At 41.0% G+C, this 26,699-nt stretch overlaps 1 protein-coding gene and 1 long non-coding RNA gene across 4 annotated transcripts in view; one reads left to right on the forward strand and one right to left on the reverse strand.

The window, feature by feature from the left end:
• Zfpm2 (zinc finger protein, FOG family member 2) overlaps positions 1 to 26,699 on the forward strand; it is a 427,444-nt gene that overhangs the window by 283,895 nt on the left and 116,850 nt on the right. The window lies entirely within an intron of this gene.
• On the reverse strand, positions 1,272 to 17,049 carry LOC121133602. The gene is made up of 3 exons (XR_005870488.1): positions 16,763 to 17,049; positions 15,824 to 16,012; positions 1,272 to 1,720 (listed from the first exon to the last, which is right to left on the reverse strand). It is a non-coding gene; the product is annotated as an uncharacterized LOC121133602 (long non-coding RNA).

Genomic DNA, 26,699 nt, shown 5'->3' on the forward strand with positions numbered 1-26,699 from the left:
TTTCCAAAGACCAAATTCTGCCCCATGATGCTTTGCAAAGGGCATGAGGCTAATGGGCAGGACGACCCTGATGGCTTGTAGAGGGTTGCCTTTGATCCCACCAGCATGGCGTCAGTCTAGCCAACCTCTTGAAGCTAGGATGGTGAGGACACATCGTGAGACAGTTCGCCTTGAGACAGGGATGTGTGTTGGGGTTGGGGACTGGAGCATGGGCCTTGTAGGTTTTTTGTGTGTTTTCTCTACTTCTAAGTTTCAGGCTCTGACTCAGTGTTCTCACAGTGAAGTTCCCTGTCTCACTTCGTCATCGTGAATATTGCAGACCCTTTTGCGTCTCATGTTTCATTTCCTTCAGCTTTCTTTTTCTTTCTTTTTTTTTTTTCAAACCAAATAGACCTACTGAGATCAAAGATTGGTTTGCTCATTGAACCTAGAAGCCATGAAAGCATACAAGGGACCAAGCAAATAAGCGCCCCTATCAATACATTAACATATAAAACACTAATCATAACATCAAAGGCGCTTAAAAACTTGCTAGAAACAATTACAACTTGTTCCTATAATCATTCCAATTTGTACATTTGTAAGAGGATTGCCTCCAAACTACCCTGAGCCTTTGAAAGTTGAAACACCGGAAAGAGGGAATTTGCAAGCTAAATACACAATCTGCACACCAGGATCTGATTATATTTCTTTCCCTCCTGTAACTGCTGGTCACAGATCTGCCAATGAAATATCTGCTCTGTTCTCATGGGATCTCTTAACTAAAGGAGAAGTGAAAATTCCCTTGGCTATGTTAGTATAGCCCATCAACATAGAATATAGTGAGTTGGTTTATTCGTCCCCACATTCATAAGACAAGTATGACATAGTTCTGGGCTCCTAGGTCCCATTATGTGTATTAGATTTCTATTGCCCAATAATAACTGAGCTTCACTGGGGAAACAACAGTGGAAATACCCTTCCTCTGAGATGATCCAAACCCACTGTACTTATATCTGGGGATTATTTTAGGAAAGATAATTCAGAATTAAAATTATAATCCCATAGTCACTTCAGTTGAGTGCTTTAGCTTGAACATTGAACACAATTTTGTCTTGGTATTATGGCTGTTTATTCTCCAAGCCTTTTCTCAATAGTTAAGTTCTGGGCAATTTTCAGAAGATTATTAGTTACCAGGCATGCATTAGGTCTCACCCTGTATTAGCATTACACATTGATAGCTACTAATTTTGAACATTCCTAAGTCCTGACCTTAATGATCTTGTCCCAAAGTATATACACTTTTCCCATTGCCTATCATTGTATTTTTATGATCAGTTGTTACATGTCCAAGAAAAGGAAACAAATGAAGTTGGCTTTTTCTTGTCCCTATCTCATCAACTGTCTATTTACTGGAAGTAAGGGGTATGTTTCATTAATTCTCTGTTCGTAGCCAGGTGTGCTCTCTGCACAAAAAAAAAAAAAGGAAGGAAGGATATGAAGGAAGGAAGGAAAGAAGGAATACTGATTTGATTGGATAAATGATAAATAGTTGCCAATCATTGTAATAGACATACCACATAAAATATCAAATGACATTTATTGCTGATATCATTCATTTTTTTAGGCTGCAGAAAGTTATCCAACATTGTGTAATTTATAAGAATTCAGGTACTAGATGGGCAATAAATCTTCTATTGCTTCATTTCCTCTCATCTCCTACAAGTTAACAGGTATGCGTCTCCATTTGACAAAAGATAAATAAGAGAATTAGTTAGGTAGGTAAGTTACATATTGTAGTTATGAAGCTAACAAACAATAAATGTTCCATAGCTTAAGGTCTACTTGTACACAATAAAAACTATCCTCTCTCCACGAAGCTTTAAGACAGCCTAATGATTTCATTCATGCTTTTTTTACTTTATGTGCATAAGGGCGAGAGAGACAGTATAATTGTCTTTAGTCAAGCAACCTAACAATGGAGGCAAATTCAACCCAGGTGCTAGCAACTCCATATCCTGTGTTCCTTGGACCCCATGACCACACCTTTCCCTGTTCAACTACTTCATCATAAATTCCCTTAAAACAGTCAGACCATTATACCTAAAATTCATAAGATACATATCTTAAAATAGAACATTTCTCCCCAAATATTCTGTAGAATCCTACAAGTGAGAAGGAGCCATTGACCAAATACTTGCTGCCTGTCTCGAAAGCTCACCATATGTACTGGTTGTTCAACTACTGCTTGTTCAACTACTGCTGTAAAATACCCAGGAATGTGAAAATGTATTTCATTTCCCCTCTCAACGAGTACCTTATGGATAACAGTGCTTCCCTAAGGAACAAACTTTGGGAAATCATTGAAGTCTACTTAGATCTCCACAGGGCTTCAGAAAACTGAAGGGAATTTTGAATATTCAGACTGCCTTGGGGGTGGGAGGGGCAGAGTATCATTTGGATCATGGAAAACAGAACCTCATGTTCTCTGTCTCTCTGTGCATATGTGTACACTGTGGGTGTGTTGTTGGGAGTTGGGGGAGCAGTCTGCTTGCATAACTAAGATTGCAGGGGTACTCTGGACTTTAGGGACAGTTTGATGCAGTTGCTCTCACTTTATCTTTAGTCTACTTCTGTCTTATGACCTTCCTTCCTAGGGTAAGTAGCAAGGAGCATCATTAGACAGGATCTCTGGTGGTGGCTAGTCCCAGACTTGTTCTGCAAGCACAGTAACACCAGTGAAACCCAAGCAATCTTGAGTGTTGAGTGATACAGAACCAGTGATTGACCATGGCACACAGGACTCATATTGGAAGACTGAGAGAATTAGTCTGAACTGAGCCAGTGGGGTCAGGAACAATTGTTCAAATAGCACAGGCTCACCTGTGGGCAGCTTCCAGGTACTCAGATACATAGATCATCCGTACAAAACTCCTTTGCGCCTAGGTTCCTAATGACATGACTGTGTGTGTTCCTTATTTATTTTCTGACCAAATACTTGCACACACTACTTGTGAATTCTATGTCAATACCATTACCACAGGTCCCAACTATCTCAGAGCATATCAGCAAATACAATATAAATTTTGTATGTGTAGAATTTTGTAGAAGTGGTTTAACTGAAAGAATTTTTATAATAATGTTTTTACAGGATAAAAAGAGGCTTCATACTGTTACTATTTATGACTCAAACTTACTTAAAATAATGTTAAATATGGATAATGACCAAGTTAAATGTAACTATAAAGCTTTCATTTTATAGGTGTCCATAAAATGGGTATTTAAAAGTCACTTTTTTGTCACTTAGAGCTATTTGACAAGGTGGTATCATTCTGTTTAGTCAAAATAAAAAAAATAATAAGACAGTTTTTTGACCTTAACATCCTACTCTGATGTGTTTTTGCTGCTCAACTCTCCTGTGCCCTTCCAGACAATGGTAGGCTAGAATTGTTGGTCATCTGTTTGTTGCCATTATTCTCAACAGACCGTAGATAAATTTTTTTGTTTTTTTTTTTTTGAGACAGGGTTTCTCTGTAGCTTTGGAGGCTGTCCTGGAACTCACTTTGTAGACCAGGCTGGCCTCGAACTCACAGAGATCCGCCTGCCTCTGCCTCCCAAGTGCTGGGATTAAAGGCGTGCGCCACCAACGCCCGGCTGACCGTAGATAATTCTGATACCTTATCTCAAAAGACAATATATTGAACATTCTCACCCTGCCATTCTAGGGAGTCCTGTGAGAGGAGAGAGTATTTACAGGGCAGTACTGCCAAAACCCACCATTGAGTGTTGCCCGTCTATTTCTGTGCATTGGAAACCACGGCTGCTTTATCATGCACACAAAAAGAAAAGTTAGTTGGACATTCTGAGTGGTCAAAACTAAACATTTAGTTTCTTCCACTTGGACATTTTTCAATTGCTTCAGCTTCAATGTTAATTTTTCACCGAGTGATTTCTTCTAAATAAACCACTCACCAGGTCTCTGTACTAAGTCAACAATGTCAATCAAAAGAATGAAAAACTATCTAGGAGCCCTCATTTCCATTTACTACAGTTCCTTTATGTGTGAGAGCATGGCTCATTGTTAAAAACATCTCCACCTGAGTCGGGGGCAAATAACTTATCATCTCTAAATAGTGTCTTTCTTAGCTATGTGTATAGAGACCAATGGATTCTTGGTGGGATTTTCTTGTAATTTAAAGGAACAGCATGCAAGAGAAAGGCATCATATGACAGAGCTTGGCTGGAGGGTTTTTTTTTTTAATTGGGGAAAAGTGAATGAGAAAAGGGAGGAGGGGTAAGGGGAGACCAGCCTTTGGGGATAGGAACAGCAGAAAAGAAGAGAAAGGCAGAGAGATGGTGGGGAGAGAGAGAAGGAGAAGGAGAGAGAGAGACAGGCAGAGAAACAGAGAAAAATGGGAGGTGGGCGGGGCCCTTTAAAAGGGAACGTAGTGAATGTGCACAGGTGGTGTCCTTAGTGTGTGCAGCTGAGGGCGTGTCCTGTCAGGACCCCAAGGGCAGGCCGGTACAGATGCCTGAATACTAACAGACATAAGCCTGTGTGTTATCATAGCCATCATACTCCTGGTTACCATCTCTTCAACCAAGTCCATCCTTAGGGTCAAAAATACATGAACTAATAGATAATGGAACCAGGTCTTAATGATATGTGAGAATACAAGGCTTTCTGTGGTTTAAGAGGGAACATTCTACCGTTCTCATTCAGTAGCAACAAGTCTACTTATCTCGCTTGAAAAATGTGTCACAGACTCAGAGACCCAAAGCCTTGTATTAGGTACCCATTGGTTTTGTTATTAATTGGGCACATGGTATTGTTCTGTCTTTGGACGTTACCTATTTATTTATGTACTTACTTATAGATTTGTGTATGTGTAAGGTGGGGGACAGGCATACCATGGCACGTGTGTGGAGGTCCAGAGGAAAACTTGTACGAGTTAATTCTCTTGTTTTCCAGTTGGAACACCTGAACTTGGTTACCTGCTTACCTGTCTAGTTTACCCAGTGGTTTTACTTTTAATGAGGATCCTATGGAAATGTGAATTTGATGATTAAAGTGCTGATTCTATTAATACTAATAATATCTGTCATCGTTCATTAGTCTATGTCTGCTCATTGCACCATTCTCATTATTTCTGCACATTTTCCTGCTTATTGTTCCAACATCCACGTGCTATGAACAGCACTCTTCTATCCCATGAAGTGAGAAACAAGTTCAGAGGCATACAACTCAATGACACACAAAAAAATAGCTCCTGTGATATGAGGCTGGTATTCCATTCCAAGATTAATCCCGTGACTATTTATACAGTTGGCATTGATTCTGAAGCCACCCCTTTCTAGGCCAAAGTTACAGGTTACTTTTCTTCTTTGGAAATGACATACGTGTTCACCTGTGGAGTTATTTTTCTTGCTTTGGTTTTTCTTGAAAGAGGCAGTGCTCTAGAACACACAGCAGTGACCACACCTGCATGTTCACCTTGGTTGCTTCAGAGGCAGCTACAACTGAAACTCACGCAGGAGCTGCACATTGATGCCTTGCATGACCATTTTCAAAGTTCTGACTTGTACCTTTGTACTCATTTGGTCATGCAATTAATCAATTAAGTCTTTATTGATTGTCTGCTCTGTTCAAAACCCTATACTAGGCAATATGAAAGTAATGACAGACTGGAATGTTAATAAGATCTACCGTGGGTGAGAATCGTTCTGCACCCAGAGTAAACTGATCATGCTTCAAAAACAAATGTATTTAACTATCGGGACCATGATTCACTTCAAGACAGAGGATCTGCTGTGGAGTTTCCTAAAACTTTGATACACTAGCTTTGTCCATTATGATGGCCAATTCTCAAAGTAGTCTGCAAGCTAATGCATTACTTTATCTACGGGTTCTAATTGCATACAAATAATAAACTAATCTAAAAAGAAGACAGTGTTCACCTTTAAACATGTATCTAAGTAGTCAGTAAATTAATACAAAAACATGTATGAATGTCGTCTCATTTTACTGTATTCTTGAAAGAGAGTGGGTGCCTGAACCAAATATTTAGCAGTGGGAATTATAAAATCATAAGACGATTAAGTTAGCTAGTCTTAGAATTCCAATATTGCTTTTTAAATGACTTCAGGATATAGGAGGTACTAAGGTTATTATCTGTTATCTGGAATACAGTGGAATTGTACAACTGGATAATAACCAAACAAACTGACACAATGTAAAATTACATTATCAGTGTGTTAAAACAAAATTGCGCCCTAAAGGAGTCCACATGCCAGCTCAGAGCTGCAATGTAATTATGCTTAACTCTGATAATTAAAATACAACGGAGATCAACAGAATCACTTTCATTAAGAAAATTATTAATGATGGTGGTATAACAGTAATTGATTGCAGAACACCACGGGGTAACGTGGTGCTGAAAACCCAACATGTTTCATGATTGTCTGAGGCTTTTTCTGCTTGTGTTCTGTTAAAATGAGAAATGCGTTTTGAGGCGTGAGCCATTCACTGTGCCTGCTCTAAGAAGCAGTGATTGGGAAAATGGCTGCTTTAGAAAATCACAGTTTTGATTCCGGCAGTCATTTCTGGAAGGCTTGAAGGTCAAGCTGAGCGGCCCCACCAGTGATGGAGTTATTGTTAACAGGGCTTTCCCTTGCAAATTGCAGAATGGTGGCAGATCCAGCAAACACTGGGCTTTGCATTGTTCCCCTTTCTTAATGTGCATTTTCCTGTTATTGCAGCTATGTTAATGGTTTATTGATATTGTGTTGGCCCAAGTTGGCTTACGCATTTACACTTATTATTTATTTATGCTGTGTATGTAAAAAATATACTTGTTTCCATACTCCTCGTCCTGGAGAGTTTCCTAAATGAAATACTGGCAAATAGGCGTGTATGATATAATGAGTGAAATGTGCTAGCTCATGTTAGGGGAAAAAATATTTTAAGCCACCTTGGACCCATGTATTAGTGAAGCTTGTGTCTCTAAGGGGTAGAAACTAAGTTAGACGGCTGGTGAGTGATAAGAACTAAGGGTATATCAGTGTTATATGTGTATAAAAATGAGAAGCCAACACCGGGGCCTTTTGAGAGGTGATCACAGCCACTCAAGAGATGTTAGCTTGTCATTCAAACAGATGATAATCTTGACAGCTACTCCCCCCCCCCCGAGTATCTTCACCAGCTAAACCGAGGGACAACTCCTAAGAGTAAAATTTTTTTCCAGAGAAAGACACTGTAAGTATCTTTGTAAACATGCTGATGACATGGAATCATTGCACTGCGGTTCTAGATGATGACAAAGGCAGAATCTATGGCATGGTGTCTGCTATAATCAGAGCAACACTTAAAATCGCATGAGCAGGAAACATTGAAGTAAAATTGCACAAAACTTTGCAAAGGTATTTCTGCAAAGGGGCGAGATTTGTGGCCATTATTTCAATTTGTTTCTTTCATTTTACATACCAACCCCAGTTCCCCCTCTCTTCTCTCCTTCCTCCTCCCTCACCTCCTCCCCACCCCACCCCCATCTACTCCCTTGGGGAAACAACAAGTTGAGGCAGGAACGCACCCCCCCTCCCCCGTATCAAGGCTGAGCTATGTATCCCACCATAGGGAATGTGGGTGGCAGTTGTTTAGATCTTTTTAAGTTCCAAGTTAGAGATGGAGCCTCAGGCCCGAGACACGAGAGGCCAGTGTTCTAGCAAACAACTGTGCTTTCAACCGTGTCCCCTCTCTTGAAAAGTAAACTCCTCTTCTCAGAATCTGTTTCTCACATAGTTTAAGGGAAGTGCCGGTACATTCAAAGCAATCTATGTTAACCCATTCTTCCATTTGTTCGTTTGTTTGTTCGTTCATTGACTAACACATTCATTGCATTGCACAGCTAGGCATCAAACCAATGTCTACACAGTACACTAGGAACCTGTTGTACCATTGAGCTAACATCTTCAACTCTTTCTTCGCACGTGACCTGAACTGTAGAAAAAGGAATCTTTGCCTCATTTGCAAATTCCTTAGCCCATAGGAAAATCAATGTTTTTCCTGGTGATATAATTGAACTCTTATGAATGCCCTAAATCTTTTTTTAAAGATTATTTTCAAAGTAAAATAGAAATAATTGAGCGTATGATTTTTCCATGGTATAGTACCGCCACAAGGATAATATAAAACAATCCTTGGCCTAATATTTAAATACTGACCTCCATCAGTAGCTCATACTCAAGGCAAGATTCATGGAGGGTGTGCACTTTTTTATGGAAAGCTAAATATCAGTTTGAGAAATGGGGTGAGCACACTTAAGGGGTTTGGGTTTGTGAGCCTAGAGGCTCACGGGGTGGGATGCTGACAGAGTACAGTTTTGTAAGAGTAGGGAACCTGCAAATGAGAGCAAGGATGGGCACACCATCTTTTTTGACCATTTACTTGAATGGTATCAGGTGTCCTTGATCATCAAGTCAGGGGAGAGCTGATCATCCAGGGCTATCCATTGTCAAAATGAGAGTTTAGCCAGATAATTGTATTGAGCAATAAATAATATGTGAGTTTCCATCCTTTCATTTAAAAACTATGTTCTGACAGGAAAACGGTGTCGCAGTCACACACTTCCAGCAGGTGATAACCAACCTCCTTGCTGCACTTGTTACCTGACTCGTTTTTCCTGTCCTTATTCATAGGTCAGCTGACTTGGGTCCTATGGATCCATCATTGTAAACACACATATCCACCTCCTACACATCTTCATAACCTCTATCCGCCTGACAATACTGTGGGCTGCTTAACTCAACTCTGTCCTGTCTAGCCCCAACAGACATAAGGTTACTACTTGTGAAGTGCTTGGAATAGCACCGTATTAGTTACTCTTCTTCCTGTGACAAAAAAAAAATCAGCCTATGGAAGAAGAGATTCATTGAGTGGCTACAGTCACTGTGTCAGGGAAGTGACGGTGGTGAGTGTGAGGTGGCTGGTCACATTGCACCCAGCGTCAAGAAGCCAGGGACGATGAATCTATTGCACCTATGCTTTTCTCATTCCGTCTCTCTAGGTCCCAAGCCTAAGGGATAGTGCCAACTATAGTTGTACCATCCATTAAACACCTCTCAAAGTGCCCTCTTAGTGTGCCCAGAGATATGTATCCTAGATGATTCTAAATCCAGCCAAGTTGATGATGAAATCAGCTATCCCAAGCAACTAACCCAAAAGGAGCCCTATACCAACTTATACTCAAGATAAAAACAAGAGACCCACCACAGCTACCACCAGTAATTAAAAAACTACAGCAACAGTTCTGGTTAGATTTCTGTTATATTTTACTACATTGTAAATGTGACACCTCCGTATGTGATGTAGCATTCTGATTTATTTTTCTAATTAATCTCAAGTGACAGTTTTCCTTTTTTTTAGATTCTCGCTTCCTTGAACACCTAGCATCATCTGCTGGATAACAGCTCTATCTTGCCTCACAAAGATTAGGAAACCTCCTGTGGCTCCCATCATCATTCACGTGATTATAAGTACTGATAGTGCACCGGGCCAAACCTGGCCCACTAAGCTGTTTGTGTACATAAAGTTTTATTAGAACATAGCCATGGAAATTTGCGTGTACATTGTCTGGACAACTTCCAGAATGGAATAATTGCTGCTGGTCCTAAAGATGTTAGTTTGTTCATTTAAGGAAAAGGGGAAAAAATCCATTTGCTTTTGGCCAGTCTCTTCACCAAAGTTACACAGTTATGAGCCTTGTCCTATTGGCTGTATGCGATCTACCACTGGCTACCTCCTGCCTCTTGATCCACTACTGTCCAACTCTCCCGTTTCAGTGGTGTGAATACTCTGCTTCCGAATGAGAATAAACTCACAGCCTCAGAGACCTCACGCTGATCTGGTCCTACCTTGCTCTATGACTCACTTCTTATGACCCTTGTGATCACTGGCACTGTCAAAATGTCTCTACAGCTGTAGCTGGAGATGGAGATTTCGGTACATAAAACTGGGGGGAAACATTACCGTCGGTCCCGTGTCTCATTTATCTTCATATATGCCTTTTTTTTTTTTTTTTGGTTTTTCAAGACAGGGTTTCTCTGTATTGTTTTGGAGGCTGTCCTGGAACTAGCTCTGTAGACCAGGCTGGCCTTGAACTCACAGAGATCTGCCTGCCTCTGCCTCCCAAGTGCTAGGATTAAAGGCGTGCACCACCAACACCCGGCTCATATTTGACATTTTAAAAGATTTCGTGATTGTATATTTTATGTATGAGCGCTCTGTCTGCACATGTGTGTGCATGGCAGAAGAGAACATCTGGTCCCACTGCAGATGGGTGGGAGATGCCACGTGGTTGCTGGGAACTGACCTCAGGACCTCTGAAAGAGCAGCCAATGCTTCCAATCGGTGATCCCTCTCCCCAGTCCCATATTAGACACTTAAAGGTTAGTCTCGTGGAAAATTTAAGAACTAGAGCTTGCTTTTAAGCAATGCATGGCACTGGATGTCTGCTCAGTGTACATTTATGAAACAGTACAGAAATCGATCCATGTGCCCATTGGGTAATAGCCTCAAAACTTGGGTTCGCTTTCTGAAACGTATTCAAATTTCATTCCTTGATTGTCCCTTAGGTTTAAGCATCATATTTGCAACTGACACAAGACTGCATTTCCATACTCACTTTTCAACATACGCCTTTGACACAGATATCGTTTCCCAAGACAGGGAGGATGTACAGGATGTTTGGTGTTGTCTCTCACCGCTCTCTCTCATCTTCCCGTTGCGGTCCTTGCATTTGATGCCGAAGCTTCTCCATGTGGTTTATTTACACTCGGGCAGATGTCTGTCTTGCGTCTGTATCCAGGTTAACTCAGCGCTGAGTGCAAAAGCAATGTAAGCAACGCTTTGTAACCTGTTGGTCCTTGGATAGCACCACAGGGCCGGAACCATCCATGGCAGCAGGCTTCTCAAATTACAGTGAGTGATTTAGGAATTTCTTGTAGTATATTTTGGTCATATTCACCCCCAGCTCCTCCCATGCCAACTCTCTCCACTCTCACCTCACTACTCATCCAGTTACTTTTTTTTTTTAAATCATCATCTTCTGCTGAGTCCAATTTGCTTTGTCCAGCTCTGCTCGGAAGTGAGGTCAGTCTTGGAGTCACGTCATCCAAGAAAGCCGCTTCTCCCTCTCCCAGTAGCTACCAAATAGCAGTGGCCTCTCAGCCAGAGGCAGGGTTTTGTGCTCACCTCTCCTGCCTCTATTTCAGCCTGGACTTGTGTCTGGCTTGAGCTTGTGAAAGTCTTGTGCGTACCCTTGCAATCGCCACCTTGAGTTCATACATGCAGTGTCCGCGTTGTGTGTTTTCCTGCTTGTTTGGCAGGCTTCTTCCTTCCCTACGTGGCGTGTAAGCAACACCCTTGGGTAAGGCTGTCCCTGAAACCAAAGCCTGTCCTTGCCACTTCTCCAAACACCAATCCTCTGCCTCCTAATGGCATTTTAGGAACTGCCTCATTGCTTAATGGGGGTTGGCTGGTCATGTCGGATGACAGGCGATTCCAGCTTTATCGCTTGCCCTAGCTCTCACAGTCCTAGGACTCTTTACTTACAGACCTTGCCTGGGACTCAGTGGAGTTAATTCACTAGGTTCTTAGCCTCCTTCCCGTCAAGGAGTTAGGTTTCCCTTTCTGTGTTCTCTTCTGCCAATCGTTCCCCTCATTGACTTTCTAGCTTCCAGTGTTTTGCCCATTTTCACTGTTTTAGCCAATGGGAGAAGTAAATGGCATGTATTCCATTCATCATCCTACCAGGAAGTCATCCCCTCCGCTTTTCTCCTGAGTTCCACCTTGGAAACACTCATGCTTGTGAGTCCCTCGGTTCCCATGTCTCCTCTCCCCAGTAGCCACCTTTCTGACTCCAATGAAGTGAGCCTCTCGCAGGTTTCCTGCAGCCAGTTTGTTGCCAAGTTTCCATGCCACTGAGCTGGTTCTAGCCAGCCTTCTCCATGTCCAGTGACAAGCGCCTCCATCAATGTTCATCCAAAGTGACAAGCGCCTCCATCTGTGTTCATCCAAAACCTAAATGGCATTTAGGGTCTTCCATCACTAGTTTCCCTGCTATGATGCATATTGGTCAACTCTGTCCGTCATTCCTTCCTCCTCACTTCTCCCATGCATTCCACCACTTCCCACTCCCAACGTCATATGCTCTTTTTATACCTACTAAATCACTTAGTGCTGCGAGTATGTGCATGTGTACTGGACCACTCACTGGACCGTGGGCAGTATCCAGAACCATGTCCAAAGAAAACTGGCTGTTCCTCCTCTAGAAGCTACCAGTAGTGGCCAGTAGCTCCTCAGCCAGGCCTGGGACATCATGAGGCCTTCTCACATCCGCACTGGGATTTTGTCTGGGTTGGTCTTGTACATATCTCGTACATGTAGTCACTGGTGTCTGTGCAACATTCCTGTCATGTTCATAAGCAATCATCCACTGGCTTCGACCATGATCCCGGGAGTCTTGAGCACAGGCTCAAGTGACACTGATATCCTGTTTAGGACTGAGCAATCTGCAGTGCTCTATTCTTTGCAAGCTAATCAGTTGTGAATTTGTATCAATTGTAGCAAGTCTTTCTCTGTACCACCAGCTCCCAAATGAGTATATGGAGACTTGTTGTTAATTGTGAAAGCTTGGCCTTAGCTTAGGCTTGTCCCACTCATTTTTCTAACTTAAATTAACTCATTTATTTTAATCTACGTAGGGATGAACTCCCTGGTCATTGTCAGTTTTATTTTTCCTTGTCTTATTCGACTGAAGCATGTGTTGTCTTCAGCAACAGGGTCTTATTAATATTTCTGGAGTGCTACCAATATTAATCACAGTAGTTTGTATTGCTTTGGGGGCATATATGAGACTCCACTCTTAAAACTGTGCTTTTAGTTTAATGGCCTATGGTTAGTAACCGTTCCTATAGGTCAGCCACATAGTATGAACACATAGATTAAATTATCATTGTTTGGGGTTTTGTTGTTCTTGTTGTTTCGTAATTGTTTTTATTTTAGGAAATTTTCACCTCATAGCTTTGAATTTTGATAATGATATAGAATACGAGTATCTATTCTCAGTAGGAAGAAATGGATATGTTTGATGAAATGTACAGTCCCTTTTATTTATTATGTATAGGTAGTGTATGTTTGTACACTGGTGTATGTAGTATATGTATACAAACCTGTGTATGCGTAGGTCGATGTCTAGTGTCATCTACTAAACTCAGCACTCTCAGTTCTTCTAGACGAGTTGGCTAGAGAACACTGGTGATCCACCTGCATCTTCCCTCAAAGGATTAAGGTTGTAGCCATGTCCCACCATGTGTGGCTTATGTTTTATATAGACACTGAGGATTCAAGTCCTTGAGTTTGTATTGCAAGCGCTTTACCTTCCAAGCAATTGCTGCAACCCGTAACTTTTGTTTAATTCATGGTTTGGATTTACTTTTGTCGTACTAGAGGGAAATGAACCCAGGTCCTTGGGTACAGGAGACTAGTGTTCTACTGCTCACTAAACTTTGCCCAAGTCCTACAGCTCTAGGCATACTTTTAAAAGTAACTGTCTCAAGATATTCAGACAGTCTTTATACACACACACACACACACACACACACACACACACACACACACGCACACACACAAATCAAGACGATGTAAAACCCAGCCACTACATGGCATTTGGGATCTCCTGTTCTTCAACTCTATTGATACCAAAGGACAGAGACTCTGTTTAGTATTCTCAGTATATTCAAGTTACAAATTACTTAGTTGATACTAGGATATAGTCTGTCTGTATCAAAAAATATCCCTTGTTAAACATTTTATAGATATACTGTTACTTAGTTTGTTCAGCCAACCAGAAGTATGCTATCCAGCTCACTAAGACTGTGATACCTTGGGCCTAGTCAGGTCACACTCACATTCTTACAGGATCCTAGGTGATCCACAGACCATGAATTTAGTTTGGGAAGGCAATGTGACTATCAACATTTCTTTAAAGGAAGAGGACTCTTGTGAGATTACACAGTTAACCTTGTTAGATGCTGGCGTGGTCACTCTCAGCCTGATGCTTGTGAATGAGTTTGAGTGTGGACAACAAATAACAATCTCAGTTACAGCATGGAAATGTCACTAAGGGAAAACAAGAGCACTGAAAAGATCTCCTCCCTTTGTCTTAAGACAGGCAACAGCTTAAATGTTGTATTGTTTCCCATTACACTAACCCTCATTCACTGCTCCCCCAGATGGAATTACAGAAAAGAATATGCCACTGTGTTCCATCAGGAACATTTATTGCTCTTTTCCTCTCCTCTCCAACACCTATTAATTTATATTGGGCATTAAACTGTAATGCTGTTTCTTTGCATGGTAAAAACGCCCCTGCATGCATGCATGCCTTTAAATCAACTCATCGCTAAACAAGTACTAAGGGGGACATAGAGACCCGTGACCCCTGACACTCTCAGAAAGGTTGCTTCTGTCATCCTTCCTGCAAAGCACAGAGAGAGAGAGAGAAACAAATTTGCTGAGCCACACATTTCAAGTTGTCGACAACCCTACCCACTACAAAACAGAAGAAAATATATATGCTCTCTGTCCTGTCAAAAGGCTTTCACCTTATCTTGAGAGACTGTCAGGGCAGGAACATCAGTGAATGGACAGGAGTCTATTAAATTAATAAGCTTCTGGATGGTGTCTGGAGAGTTATGATGCTCTATAAATCCAGTTTGATCATGGTGGACGGGGTTTAAATCTGCCGACTTCTAATACGCATCCCGTTCCTGGATTGGATTTGAAGTTTTGTGCCAGAGACGCAGAGATAGTCCTACAGCATATGAATTAAGATTTATCTTCTCCCCCCTTTCTGTCCCCTTTCCCCCTTCTACTACTTACAGAAATGAAAGCACCTTAGGGATCGCAGCAAATGTTACTTCCAGAAATGAAAGAGCGGTTGTCAAGGTGAAAGCGTGACCTAGAAGCCTAAAATCAAACCTTGGCGTTCTATTCAAGCCGCCCCATCAGAATGGCGTGTGAAAGGTCTGTGTAGAAGGAAGGGTGCCCGAACTTATCTATAACCTGCTTTATAGTGATGCCTGTCAAATTCTACTCGTCTATATTTATGGCAGAAGGAAAACTAATGGTGTCAGAGTTGCCCTATAGTAATAAAAAAAATCAGGAAATATCCTCACCACATTATATAAAGGCCTCAAATCCAGCTCTTACTGTGATAGAATTTTTATTCGGGTTTTTACCTTTCAGCCACTGGAAGCCAAAGATTCACATTCTATTACACAAATTCCCAAGTAAACTGTTAATTTTAGTGGAAGAGCAAGCTATTTATGTGGCATGACAAGTCAGAAAAAAAGAGAAATGCTTTCAAAAATTATAAAATTCTCCCTGTTCAGTAAGTTTATTGCGCTGGGTATAGCACATAAAGCAAGAGTAAGTTGTCCATCACATGTTTATTTCCTCTGTTTATAACTTTCCTTATAAATGCAGAGATGGTTTTCTTGCTTTGCGTTCCTGTTAGAAAGTTTGTAGTGACAGGCAGAGCCTTGGCTGAGACAATAGCATACACCCATTTCGAGTTATTTTTAAGTCACCGTTGCAACACTCTATTATAGAATTGTCCCGCCCGCTGCCCATGGTGGAACATACGGAATCCCTCCAGGAGCAGGTGAGCTGTGTGAAAGTGCACCAAAGCTAGCACTCACTGCAGACAAAGCAGCAGAGCCTTGAACATCGATCCCCAAGTACTAAAACACCCCCAGTGGAAGCATCATGATTGTGTTAACTTACCTAAAAGATCATGGAGGTTTCTGTAGCTTACGACTTATTCGAGGGAAAGGATGCCCTTGGTCGGTAAGAACACCCGCCGCTCTTACAAGAGGACTTAGCTTCCAGCACCCGTGTTGGGTTACTCACCACCACCTGTAATTCCTGGCCGGCCCAGGGTATCCGATTCTCTCTTCTGCCCTCCGCGGTCACCTGCACTCAGAGACAGACATGCACACAACTAATTAAAAGTCCTATAGAAATAATAGTGTGTATTCACATCACAGAACTAGCAACTGAAGCGACATGCATTAAGTCCATCTGGTTTTTTTTATTATTATTCATTTATTCCCTCTTGGTCTATTTTTCATTCTTTCCTTTATGTAATACTTATCAAATTTATCAATGGACAGGCATGTTTGACAGGCACCATAGTAACAACCCATTCCCTTGCTCAGTGACATTTTGACAAGGATGCCAAAATTAATGATCAGCTGATTCACAGGTCCTCTCTCTCTCTCTCTCTCTCTCTCTCTCTCTCTCTCTCTCTCTCTCACACACACACACACACACACTCTCTCTCTCTCTCTCTCTCTCTCTCTCTCTCTCTCTCTCTCTCTCTCTCTCTCTCTCTCTCCTCTGTGGGGTTTTTCCATGGACCAAACTAAGAAGAGAAAAGAAAGAGTATATGAGTAAACTTCTTGTTACCATTAAAATTATCTGTTCTGGGTTTCCTCTTTGACATCTGAAATTCATTGACACTCTCAGTGGAGAGTTGTTTGAGATGTTTCCCTATAAACTTGCCAGGACATTTCTAAATGCAAACTCCTACCCTGGATTAGCAATATTCTGTACGCTGCTAGAAAGATTAGGTGGATATTTTGGAAATTACCTCATACAGCACAGTGTTAAATAAATCTCATCTCTGTCACTCTCTACTCCCACGACCAATGAACTATGTACCTAGCCAGGAAATGCTCAAGAAGACAGATGAATCCCCCATGATACTCTGGATCTGTGGAATACAGAGGAGGAGAAATGTGCAGGCCCTTGATTTAATGGAATCCCTACTTCTCGTTTTCAAATTCCCTCTTAGATGAGGCTTTGTCAATGGAAGGATCCAGGGTGCTCCCTCTCAAAGGCAAGAAGTGCATCTGATGGCCTCAGCTTCTGTTGTGATGCCAGCTAAAGGTTTGGAAGAGTCTAAGCTAGCGATAGTCTATAAACACCATCTTCCTCCAAACATGTATTTCTATTCTCATTCCAGAACACTGGGCACTTGTTGCCACAATATAGCCCTAGCAACAGAGAGAGTTCGGGATCTGCAGCTGAGTTCTAATAAGAAGGGCGTAAGAAATCATTGTTCAGTGAATAAATGGATGCTTTGCATCATTTGTTCTCACTTTCGCTTCTATGTTGTTAAGACCAACTTAAAAGAATAGATGTGGATGGGAAGCAATAAGGCAGGTAACAGCTTACAGTTAATGTGTTCGTGCTGTAGGATGAGTTCCGCTGCTAGCGTCTTTGTTGAGACTTGTCTGTCCTCATCAAGTGTTTGTAACATGAAGGAGCAGTGTTGCTTTCTACCCTACTGAACTCAGTCTCGCCAGGGAGAACTATTTAGGGAGCAAACATGGCTTACATGTAGCTTTCCAAATGTAGACAGACCATGTTAAAAAGAGAAAAGGAGACCACTAAGATTTGTAAAGTGCTTACTGTACAGAAAGCCTGTATATGTCATCTCCCATAGCTACTGGGCAAGAGTTCTTACATATGTCCTGGATGAAGAAGCTGGGAAGATGTTTTGCTTATGTTATAGAGTTAGTGTTGAATCAATATTTAGCCTTGGTTTTGTCCAAAAACTCATTTTTAAAATAAAAGGATACTTATTCTTGCCTATGTATATCACACTATAATTTGAGGTCTGTCCAATTAAATACATATTTCAGCCAGTAGAGGTTTTACTGTAAATATATTTTTAAAAACAGTATAAATCAGGTGAATTTCTGTCTATATAAAAATAAGAAAACATTTTGAGAAAACTATCCCAGTACAGCTGATTATAGTGTCCCTTATCTATTAAGTCAATATTAGCACATAAGAAAATAAATTTCTTAAGCATGCATTTAAAATATAAAATATATCGATCAATCCAGGAATTCCTTTCTATTCTAAACAACAAAAGTGCTATTTCTACTAATATAAACAGTGTGTGTGTGTGTGTGTGTGTGTGTGTGTGTGTGTGTATGCATGTTTAAGCTTCATATAAATAAAATCCAACAAGGGCGGGCATTGGTGGCACATGCCTTTAATCTCAGCACTCGGGAGGCAGAGGCAGGCAAATGTCTGTGAGTTTGAAGCAAGCCTGGTCTACAGAGTGAGTTCCAGGACAGCCTCCAAAGCCACAGAGAAATTCTGTCTCGAAAAAAAAAATCCAACAAATAATGTTTTGTGGCTTACTTTAGTCAAAATGATATTTTTGAGACAAATGCAGATTGTTTTGTGCATTAGTAATTTGTTCTTTCTATTGCTGACTAGTATTTCCAATCAGACTGCTCTTTATCAATGGGAATTTTAAGGTTAATTTTTTCTTTACATCTGCAGAAATGGATTCCTCAAAAGAGAAAATGAGTCTTTATTGAGAGAATCTGGAAGTCTCTGATATACCTCGGTATCACATCAAGGCACATATTTTAGCATTGTGCTGGGGGAAAAAATGAACCTAAATCAAAATCCTTGGCTCCTGTACCTATAGCTCTGTGACCTTTGTGCTGTGCTGACCCAATCAGCCTGTACAAATCTAGGCAAACAGCACCAATAGATTATCAGGTACTTCAGTCATCTTCACCAATCATCATCCTCACCACCTACCAAAGTGGTTCACCGATGAATGAAATTTAAAAGTTTCCCGATGATATTGCTGTGTGAATACACCTAGCTACTTCACTTTTCTGGTCTTCGTTTCCCTTGTCTTATTAATTGCTTTCCACAAAGCTAGAAAGCTCTTTAAAAAACACATTGGAATTCTTGCACGGCAACAGCCAACTCTATGGAAAATATCAGCATTATTGCTTCAGCTAATAGGCAGTGGCGGCTACTAAAAAGAATAACCAGGAAGACAAATGAATGACCAAAAGTACAAAAATTATTTAACAGAAAAAGAGTGGGCAAGCTCCTGAGAATGAGAATAAAAATAATGAGGGGATGGGTCTTGGAGGAATGTGGCATACTCACACTTAATTGGAGGCCAGAAATGAACACTACCAAATGATATCAGATAGCCTTGGCAACTCCTTATGGAAACCAAAGCCCCAAGAACAGCCTGATAATAGTTTAGCTATTATCCTGTGGCAAAATCTAAACCCTTGCTACAGAAATACATTTTTGGAGCAGCTTCTCAACATGCAGATGGCTCGTACATTAAAAAGAAAAAGAGCAAACACAGAAGTCTTCAGAACTGGGAAATCATACGACTAACAGCGGTTGGCTGCTGTGCCCTAACCTTCAACTCAGAGCATATGATGCACTAATGCTGCTGACCTGTTAGTTGAAACAAAAGCTCAGAAATGTTGGAACGGAAGCACATGAGACATGAGGGAGCGAATTGGTTCTTGGGTCAGCCAAAAAGTCCTCTGGTGTTAGGGGATGGGCGATTTGTTTAAAAAGACAAAAACAAATTAGTGATTTTTTTACTCTAAAAGAAAAAAGCATGTTGTAGCCTCAGTCACATCTAATAACCATTTTTAGCAAAATATACCCACCAGAGATGACTTTATAGATGTTTATAGGTTGCAAAACGTCTTTAAATTTTGAATCAAAGAAGCTCATACTAAATGTGATTTCAAATCTTTGAAGAAAAACAATTCTATAAAACACCAACCTTCGGACAAACTATGTCCGGAGTCTTTTGAGAATAGAGAAAATTTCTCCAATTAAAATATTAAAGTGAAACATTTGTCTGCAAACTACCAAGAGAGCACATGCATGTGTGTGTGTGTTGAGGGGAGTGTATTTTAATAGAGAATGCAGAAATGCTTTGAACGCAATAAGAATTACTTTTCTGCAGTCCCCCCCCCTCCCCTTGGGATAAGGGTTAAACAGCTTCCAGCATTCATTAGGCAATTGCCTTGGAATGGAAAACATGTCTTGTTCTACCCTGATATTAGCAAAGGGTAGGAGAAGAAGATAGATTCTTTCCAGAACTCTGTAGGTTGTTCTTAATATTAATTTGTTCTATAAATAATCGGTCAGTCCCTGCAAACTTCCTTGTGCAAACTGGAAACTTAAAGGCAATTGTTGATGGATGTGAGACACCACTGCCCGTGATTTAAAGAGCTATGACTCTGCTAGGTGGAGTGTGATCTTCAGTATTTGGAGCCCTAAATGATATGCAATAATGCCTCTAGCCTGGTGACCGTGGAGGAAAAGCTGGTTTGCCTCTACGCTGTCACATTTCCAATCCCAGTGCTTGAGCTCACAAGCTTGCAAGACAGCCAGAAGCAGCAGCCCTTTCTCTTCCTCCGCTAAAACACTGCCAGTGACAGGAGGGTGATGATGAAGAATGAGTCTCACCCACAAGTCAACGTGTGGCACTAAGAAAAAAAAATGAAGGATCGTACGTTCATTAGAAGTTGATTTTTAAAACCGGCATTGTATATACATGCATTTATACATACATACATAATAAATGGAAAATGATGTATGTGCAGACAGATACCTAGAGACTTAATACTCATGGTTAAAATTGTTGATCGTGAAGATGAAATGTAAATGGGTATCACCATGCCCCCTAGCCCCATATTAAAGTTCTGTTTTAATACCGACTATCCAAATAGTTACTGAGTTTCCCTATAAGCAATAGTAACTTTCAACAAATCCTTGCTGGTACTCTATAGCATTTCATATCATAGATGTTAAACTTGAGATCAAATATGATATCACAGAAACTGAATACAAGAACTGATAATCCATGAAGAACGTGAAATAGTCCTTAGATGCACATCATGGTCTAAAACGAGAAATATATTCTATTCCTTTCCAAAAGCAAACAGTTTGGCCCCTGAATAAAAGGGGTAGGTAGCTAAAGCTGGTATACAAGAAGGTGCTTTATGCTTAGAGTTGGCAAAATTCACAAACAGGGGAAAAAATGCTTCCAAACCCCAAAATAGTGAGGTTGTCAGTAAATATTTTAGAGAAAGAAAGTTTTAGGCAAAACTTGGTAACTCTGTGTGAGTTGCTTAACAATATGGAAAATCCAAAGAAACAGATGATAACAGAAACAGAAACAAGTTTTGCTTCTTGGTAACACAGATTACAAATCAAACTCGTGATAGAGGACAAGGGATAAAAACAGAAGGGGGTCATTCCTATTTCATAACAGCTGTGAAGGCTTGCTACAGACATGGAGTCATTCCTCAGGCTTCTTTTGGAGGGGACTGTGAATACTGTCTGTGTAAATCTTTCACCCTAAGGAGCCATCTATCTCTCTAATACGTATTCTGGGTACCATAACATTCCTGATAGAGGGAGAAATCTGTGAATTTCACCTGCCCCAAATAAAGGAGTTACTGCTTCGATTGCTGCAGGTATGTTGGCAGTATAGTTCCCATAGAGGCACCAGGAAAATGCAGCAGCCAACTTTACCACCCTCCTAGTCAGAAATCCCCATGGGGCTCTGTGTTTTTATTTTTTTCAAGGCGGGACTCAGTTTTCTCATCTAGAGACTTGTGTGGTGAAGACTGCAGTGTTAAAGCAAGCCTAAGGAGCAGCTTTGAGGCGAGGCTTCAAGCTTTGCCACCACGCTTGAAGAATTTTCTGTTTAATGTACTGTAATGCAGTATTCAATGGGGACACGTTTAATTGAGTTTTACACAACCCAGTTGGGAGTAGAGCTGCAAGGTAGGTGATGTCTAGGTTTTTAATCTTCCACTCCGGAGAGGCTTGTTGACGGAGAGGTTCTTTGAAAGGAAAAAAAAAAAAGAGAAAGAAAAAAAGTAAGCATGAGAAATGATACATCCGTGGATAAAACCAATTGGCAACCCCCGAAGGAATGAGGGCGATAAGGCGAATCCGGTACTTGTATGAAATAAAAGAGTCCAACTGTTCATTTAAATGAGAAACAACATGCAGGGTGGGGGAGGCTGGGAGGCTAGGCACAGGGGTGGGGAGGAAGGAGACCCTGAAGTAAGAGAAGCACCCAGCCTTGCTAGGAGGCCTTTCAAGGATACTGACTGCTGTTCATTTCAAAGGAAAACAAAGAGGGAGGGGGGGGAGGTCAGTTTTTACATTACAAACAGTGACTAGCATGACAGGAGCTGTGGCAGGGGTAGTGCTTAAAATAAATCACCATTTCTTTCTAAATTCCCAACCTAACCCCACATCAACCTGGGTAAGAATAGCACCGGACCTTGTCAGACAGACAAAATCATACCTTATATATCAGCTCCGAGGTATTTAACGTCCTCGGCTTCAGCTGTTCTGTTTTCTTCTGCCTTAGCAGTCTAAGCTGGCAAAGCAGGAGCAGCTGCAGAGTCCAAAGACATCCTTGCTGTTTTGTCTCCATGACACCGGGCCTAACACTGCCTGCGAAGCTGGACCAAGAAAGCCTTTTCAGAAGAAACTTAGGGCATATCGTCAACTTTCTGGTCCCAGCATAGGCGGACAGCTAGATAAGGGATTGCTCCCTATACTTGGGCATTTGAAGAGTCCACGTAAAAGGGAGTGCTGGCACTCATCTCCTCGTTTTTATTCCTGTGGAGTCTTTTTGGGGGGGGCTGCCCCTCATGATGCTACTCCACCCGGGGCCTAGCTTCCAGTGTGCCGAGGATTCCATCCCAGAAAAAGAGCTCATAGTTGCACAGATCCCCCTGGGTTCCTGCACTCCACCTGCAATGGCAGCCAGTCCTGGATGAGTGCGGGGCTGTCACTCATCAGTGTTTGTGGCTGGCGTGTGGATAACAAGGGCATCGTTGCCCGTCAGGATCAGTGCTAATTTAGGGTGGAGGACCAGGTGCCTGGTGGCCTGCATGTCAACATATTATTGACATGAGAAGTGTAGTGTTGTGTGTGTGTATATGTTTTGTCATTATTCTTTAAACTCATTTGCTTTGTTTAGCAGGTCCTTCCAGCGCCAGGCAATGATATTGAAATGGAGAACCAGTTCTGACACTGTTATGTCCTCATGGAGTTTATATGGTCTACTGGGAGATAAGACACTAATCACACAGATAAATGAAATATTTTCAAATAAACAATTAACTTGCTTTTTGTATACAGAGAAAAAATCCGCAAAGCCAAGTTTTGTTTCATCAGTAGAAGTGATATAGGATGGCAGTATAGGCAGACATCTTTACAAATACTCTCTTATTTGTAACACAGAGTCATTCCACAAATATTTGCTAGGTGAATGCCTGCTATGTGTCAGACATTAGTTGAGGGGCCAGCTTGTACAGACACTTTTGTTTTCAGAGATGTTGTTGCCCAAGCATTTTATCACCTAATTCTTACTACAAAATGACCCTTTGACATCATATTATCTCTTAAATGTTTATAAGAGTATCCTGCATACATACACTAACTCACATATACACAGACACATAAAAATTATCTGTTATGTGTTTTTTAGCAACCATCTAATAATAATATGGTGGCAATTGTCAATACCTGGCATAGGCGGAGCAAAAAGCAAAGATTCTACCAGAAATTATTAAGATAATGAAGGAGAAGTCTACGGAATGGAAATCTACATAGGATTATATTTTTACAAAGGATCATAATTGTTGCACTTTGATTTTCTTTGGGACTCTACACAGTCATTGGACCTCTTTTGTAGCCCCTACTGTTGATTAAATCGTGGTGTGAAAAGTGTGTCTGTGACATAATTATAACCTCTATTCAACTGTTATGCTCATTCCTTACGATTTTTTTTCCCCTTTGAGACGAGATCTCACTATGTTGCTCAGATTGGCCCAGATATCATTATGTAGACCAGGCTCACTTGATTGGCCCAGATATCATTATGCAGATCAAGCTCACTTGAGCTCAGAATCCAAAGGCTTCAGGCATCTGGGGTCTTGAACTGCCGTCACGTGCCAACATCACCAACTCCCGCCCGTCAGTTCTTCACAGCGCCGAGACCAACTTCACGAGAGACAGTCTACAAACACAGAGGGCTGGAGACCTTTCTTCCTATTCATCACGTCTCACATACCATTTAGTTACGCAAAACACTTAAATTCCAGCTCTACTGCTCGCTAGCTCTGAGGGCTAACATAAAAGCTATCTAGCTTCTGTACCTGGATACCCTCAGTCTCCATAACTCAGGGCGTCAGTATTGGCCAAATGATAAGTGACAAGTGCTGTAAAATTCAAGAAGGTAGTACGTATGGAGTTTTGTTTGCAGTATCAAAAGCCCAAATCGCGAATTACAGAAGGGACAGTTAATGCTATGCGCCTCTTCCCAGTTATGTGTCTAATGGAGGCCAGGTTTACTGTGTGTTTGTTAATCAAACAGTAGAAGAAACAAGACTGTATGCAGGGCACATGGGGATCCAGCGCTTTTTTTCTGTGAAAGCCGGCCTTGAAAGAGATCTGCGAAATTCATAATTCGGTGCCAGTTCTTGGTATTTGGGGAGGTGGGGTTAAAATTAAAAAATTTTTTCTTTAAAATGTTTCATTCCTGTTAAAGCATCATAGTTGACACTGTCATTATAAAATGAACAAGTAAATATACAAAATGTTTATCATCTACGATCGTGGTACCCAACAGGATGTGTGACCCCCATGAGCCAAAGGTTTTTTTGGGGGGGTGGTCTTTGGAGTTTCAGAGTGCAATGGGGTCTTGATCCGTTGAGATAGGTCACAGAAGAAGGACACAAAGACTTGTAATGCGCGGGTCACTTGATTTAGGACTACAGGCTTTCTCAGGCCACTAGCTCCTCTGAAACACACACACCTTAGGTAGCTGTTAGCAAATAGGGAGGAAGCTGAGCAGCCTTTGCCCTCTCGGCCTCCTGGGATCCTTACCAGGCTTTTCAAGTTGTTCTCCAATTCATTTCAAATAAAAAGGATATTTAAAACATGTGCTTGCCTAATTTTAGATGAAAGTGAAATGTCAATTAAGAAGTCTAATTTCTCTCCAGCCACTAAATTAGCTTTTTTTCTACCTTGCAGAGCAGCGGCCTGCATTGGGGAGACATGGGGAAGAGGGCTGAGCTGACAGTTTTAATACCCCCGATTTGCTGAGCTGCGTTTTCTCATAGCAGGGGAAAAAGTACTTTTAGCACTGGAATTATCCTTTCCTAATGAAAAAAAGGAGTGGAGATATTTCCTTTCTTTGTCCGCGTCAACTGCTAATGCTCCTTCTTTGCAGAATTGTGAGTACCCTTCAGCGCAAGCCATAGTTATGAAAATAACTGCATTTATGTGATATTACCTCTTGAAATACGAAGCAAAAAGGCTGGGGAAATGGCTCGGGAGTTAAGACCTGGATTTGGGTGCCAGCAGGCACACTGGGCAGCTTCAGAGCACCCAATGTCATCTTCAGTTCTCAGTGGGCACTCCTTACATATGGCAAACGCACACATAAGCCAAAATAAGAAATATCGTTGAAACACAAAGAGAATTGTATGGGTATTTCCCTCAAACTTTTAAGCATAATTTTAAAAGCTGAACCAAAGCAAACAATGACATATGATTAATACTCAGCAAGAACAAGTTGTTTGTTTGTACTAACCCCAAATATTGCTATGCCATCACTTAGAGCTTACAAGGGACATTGATTTAGTTTATCCATTATGTGAGGGTTTAAAATGTTAAGAACCTTTTTCTGGAGCCCAAAAACATAGCAAGATTTAAATAGTTAATCAGCATTTTTTTTATATAAGTGAATGAATAGGTCGATTGTCAGTAGGAACAGAATTGATTGCCAGTCTGTGTAAAAGACCAAGATGGTTAAATATTTCTTTGTTCTCATACCTATCATTTTGCTTGAGGACCACATATATGGACCTTGCTACTAAATAATAAGGTTAAAAAGTAGACTAATCTAAATACAGAAATGCAGACGTGAGCTTCATGATCATGCCACTACTACAAATGAACATTCAGCCACTTTCTTGAAAGTGTGTGGAAACACTTAGTGAGAATAACAAGATAAAAGTAAGGCTGGGTTCCTAGGGGTGTAGGCAATCTTTCACCTATACACACATCTTAATACTATTCTAGCCCTGTGCCCTCTAAACGTAATTCTCACTACAGAGTACTCAGGACAGTTAAATTTTGATTCACATTTTTAAACTTGTGTTTACTCTTAAAATAATGGAGTTCAGTACTTACTTACCTTTAAGCACCAACTTATTGATAATGCTGCCAATTTGCAGCATGATATTCTTTGTTATTTTCTGTTTCATTTTGCCTTGATATTTCAAAGGAAGTCTGTCTCTATGTGCACGTGTGCCTGCATAAACAAGGATTCCAGGATAAAAACTCTGGTTGAATTCTTGTATTTTGATTTAGAGCCATCAACTTGGGATCAAGTGTTCTGATAAGTGTTACAAGGTCCCCAACCATAATCCTCCTATGCATCTTCAAGCAATATTTACAAATACAATCATCCTCCCTGGTTCAGGGTATGCCATGGTAGCTGCAGAAGTACAGACCCCACAAGCACTCACCACCCCTGACTATGACAACTCTTCCAACATCTTCTTGACCTTCTGATGCAACTAGCTGACCACTCCCAGGTTAGAGACAGAATGGTAGGAAATGTCTTTACATGAAATTACTTTCTGATGGCCTGAACTCTCTTCTTCCACATATTCTTAGTTTGCAAAGCATATTGGGCAGATACCTTGTGAAAGGTCAGAAAGTCAACGGTGGCGTTGGGTAACAGTAGTGATGT

Source organism: Mesocricetus auratus, unplaced genomic scaffold (assembly GCF_017639785.1).
Source record: "Mesocricetus auratus isolate SY011 unplaced genomic scaffold, BCM_Maur_2.0 Super-Scaffold_100023, whole genome shotgun sequence".
Taxonomy (NCBI): Eukaryota; Metazoa; Chordata; class Mammalia; order Rodentia; family Cricetidae; genus Mesocricetus; species Mesocricetus auratus.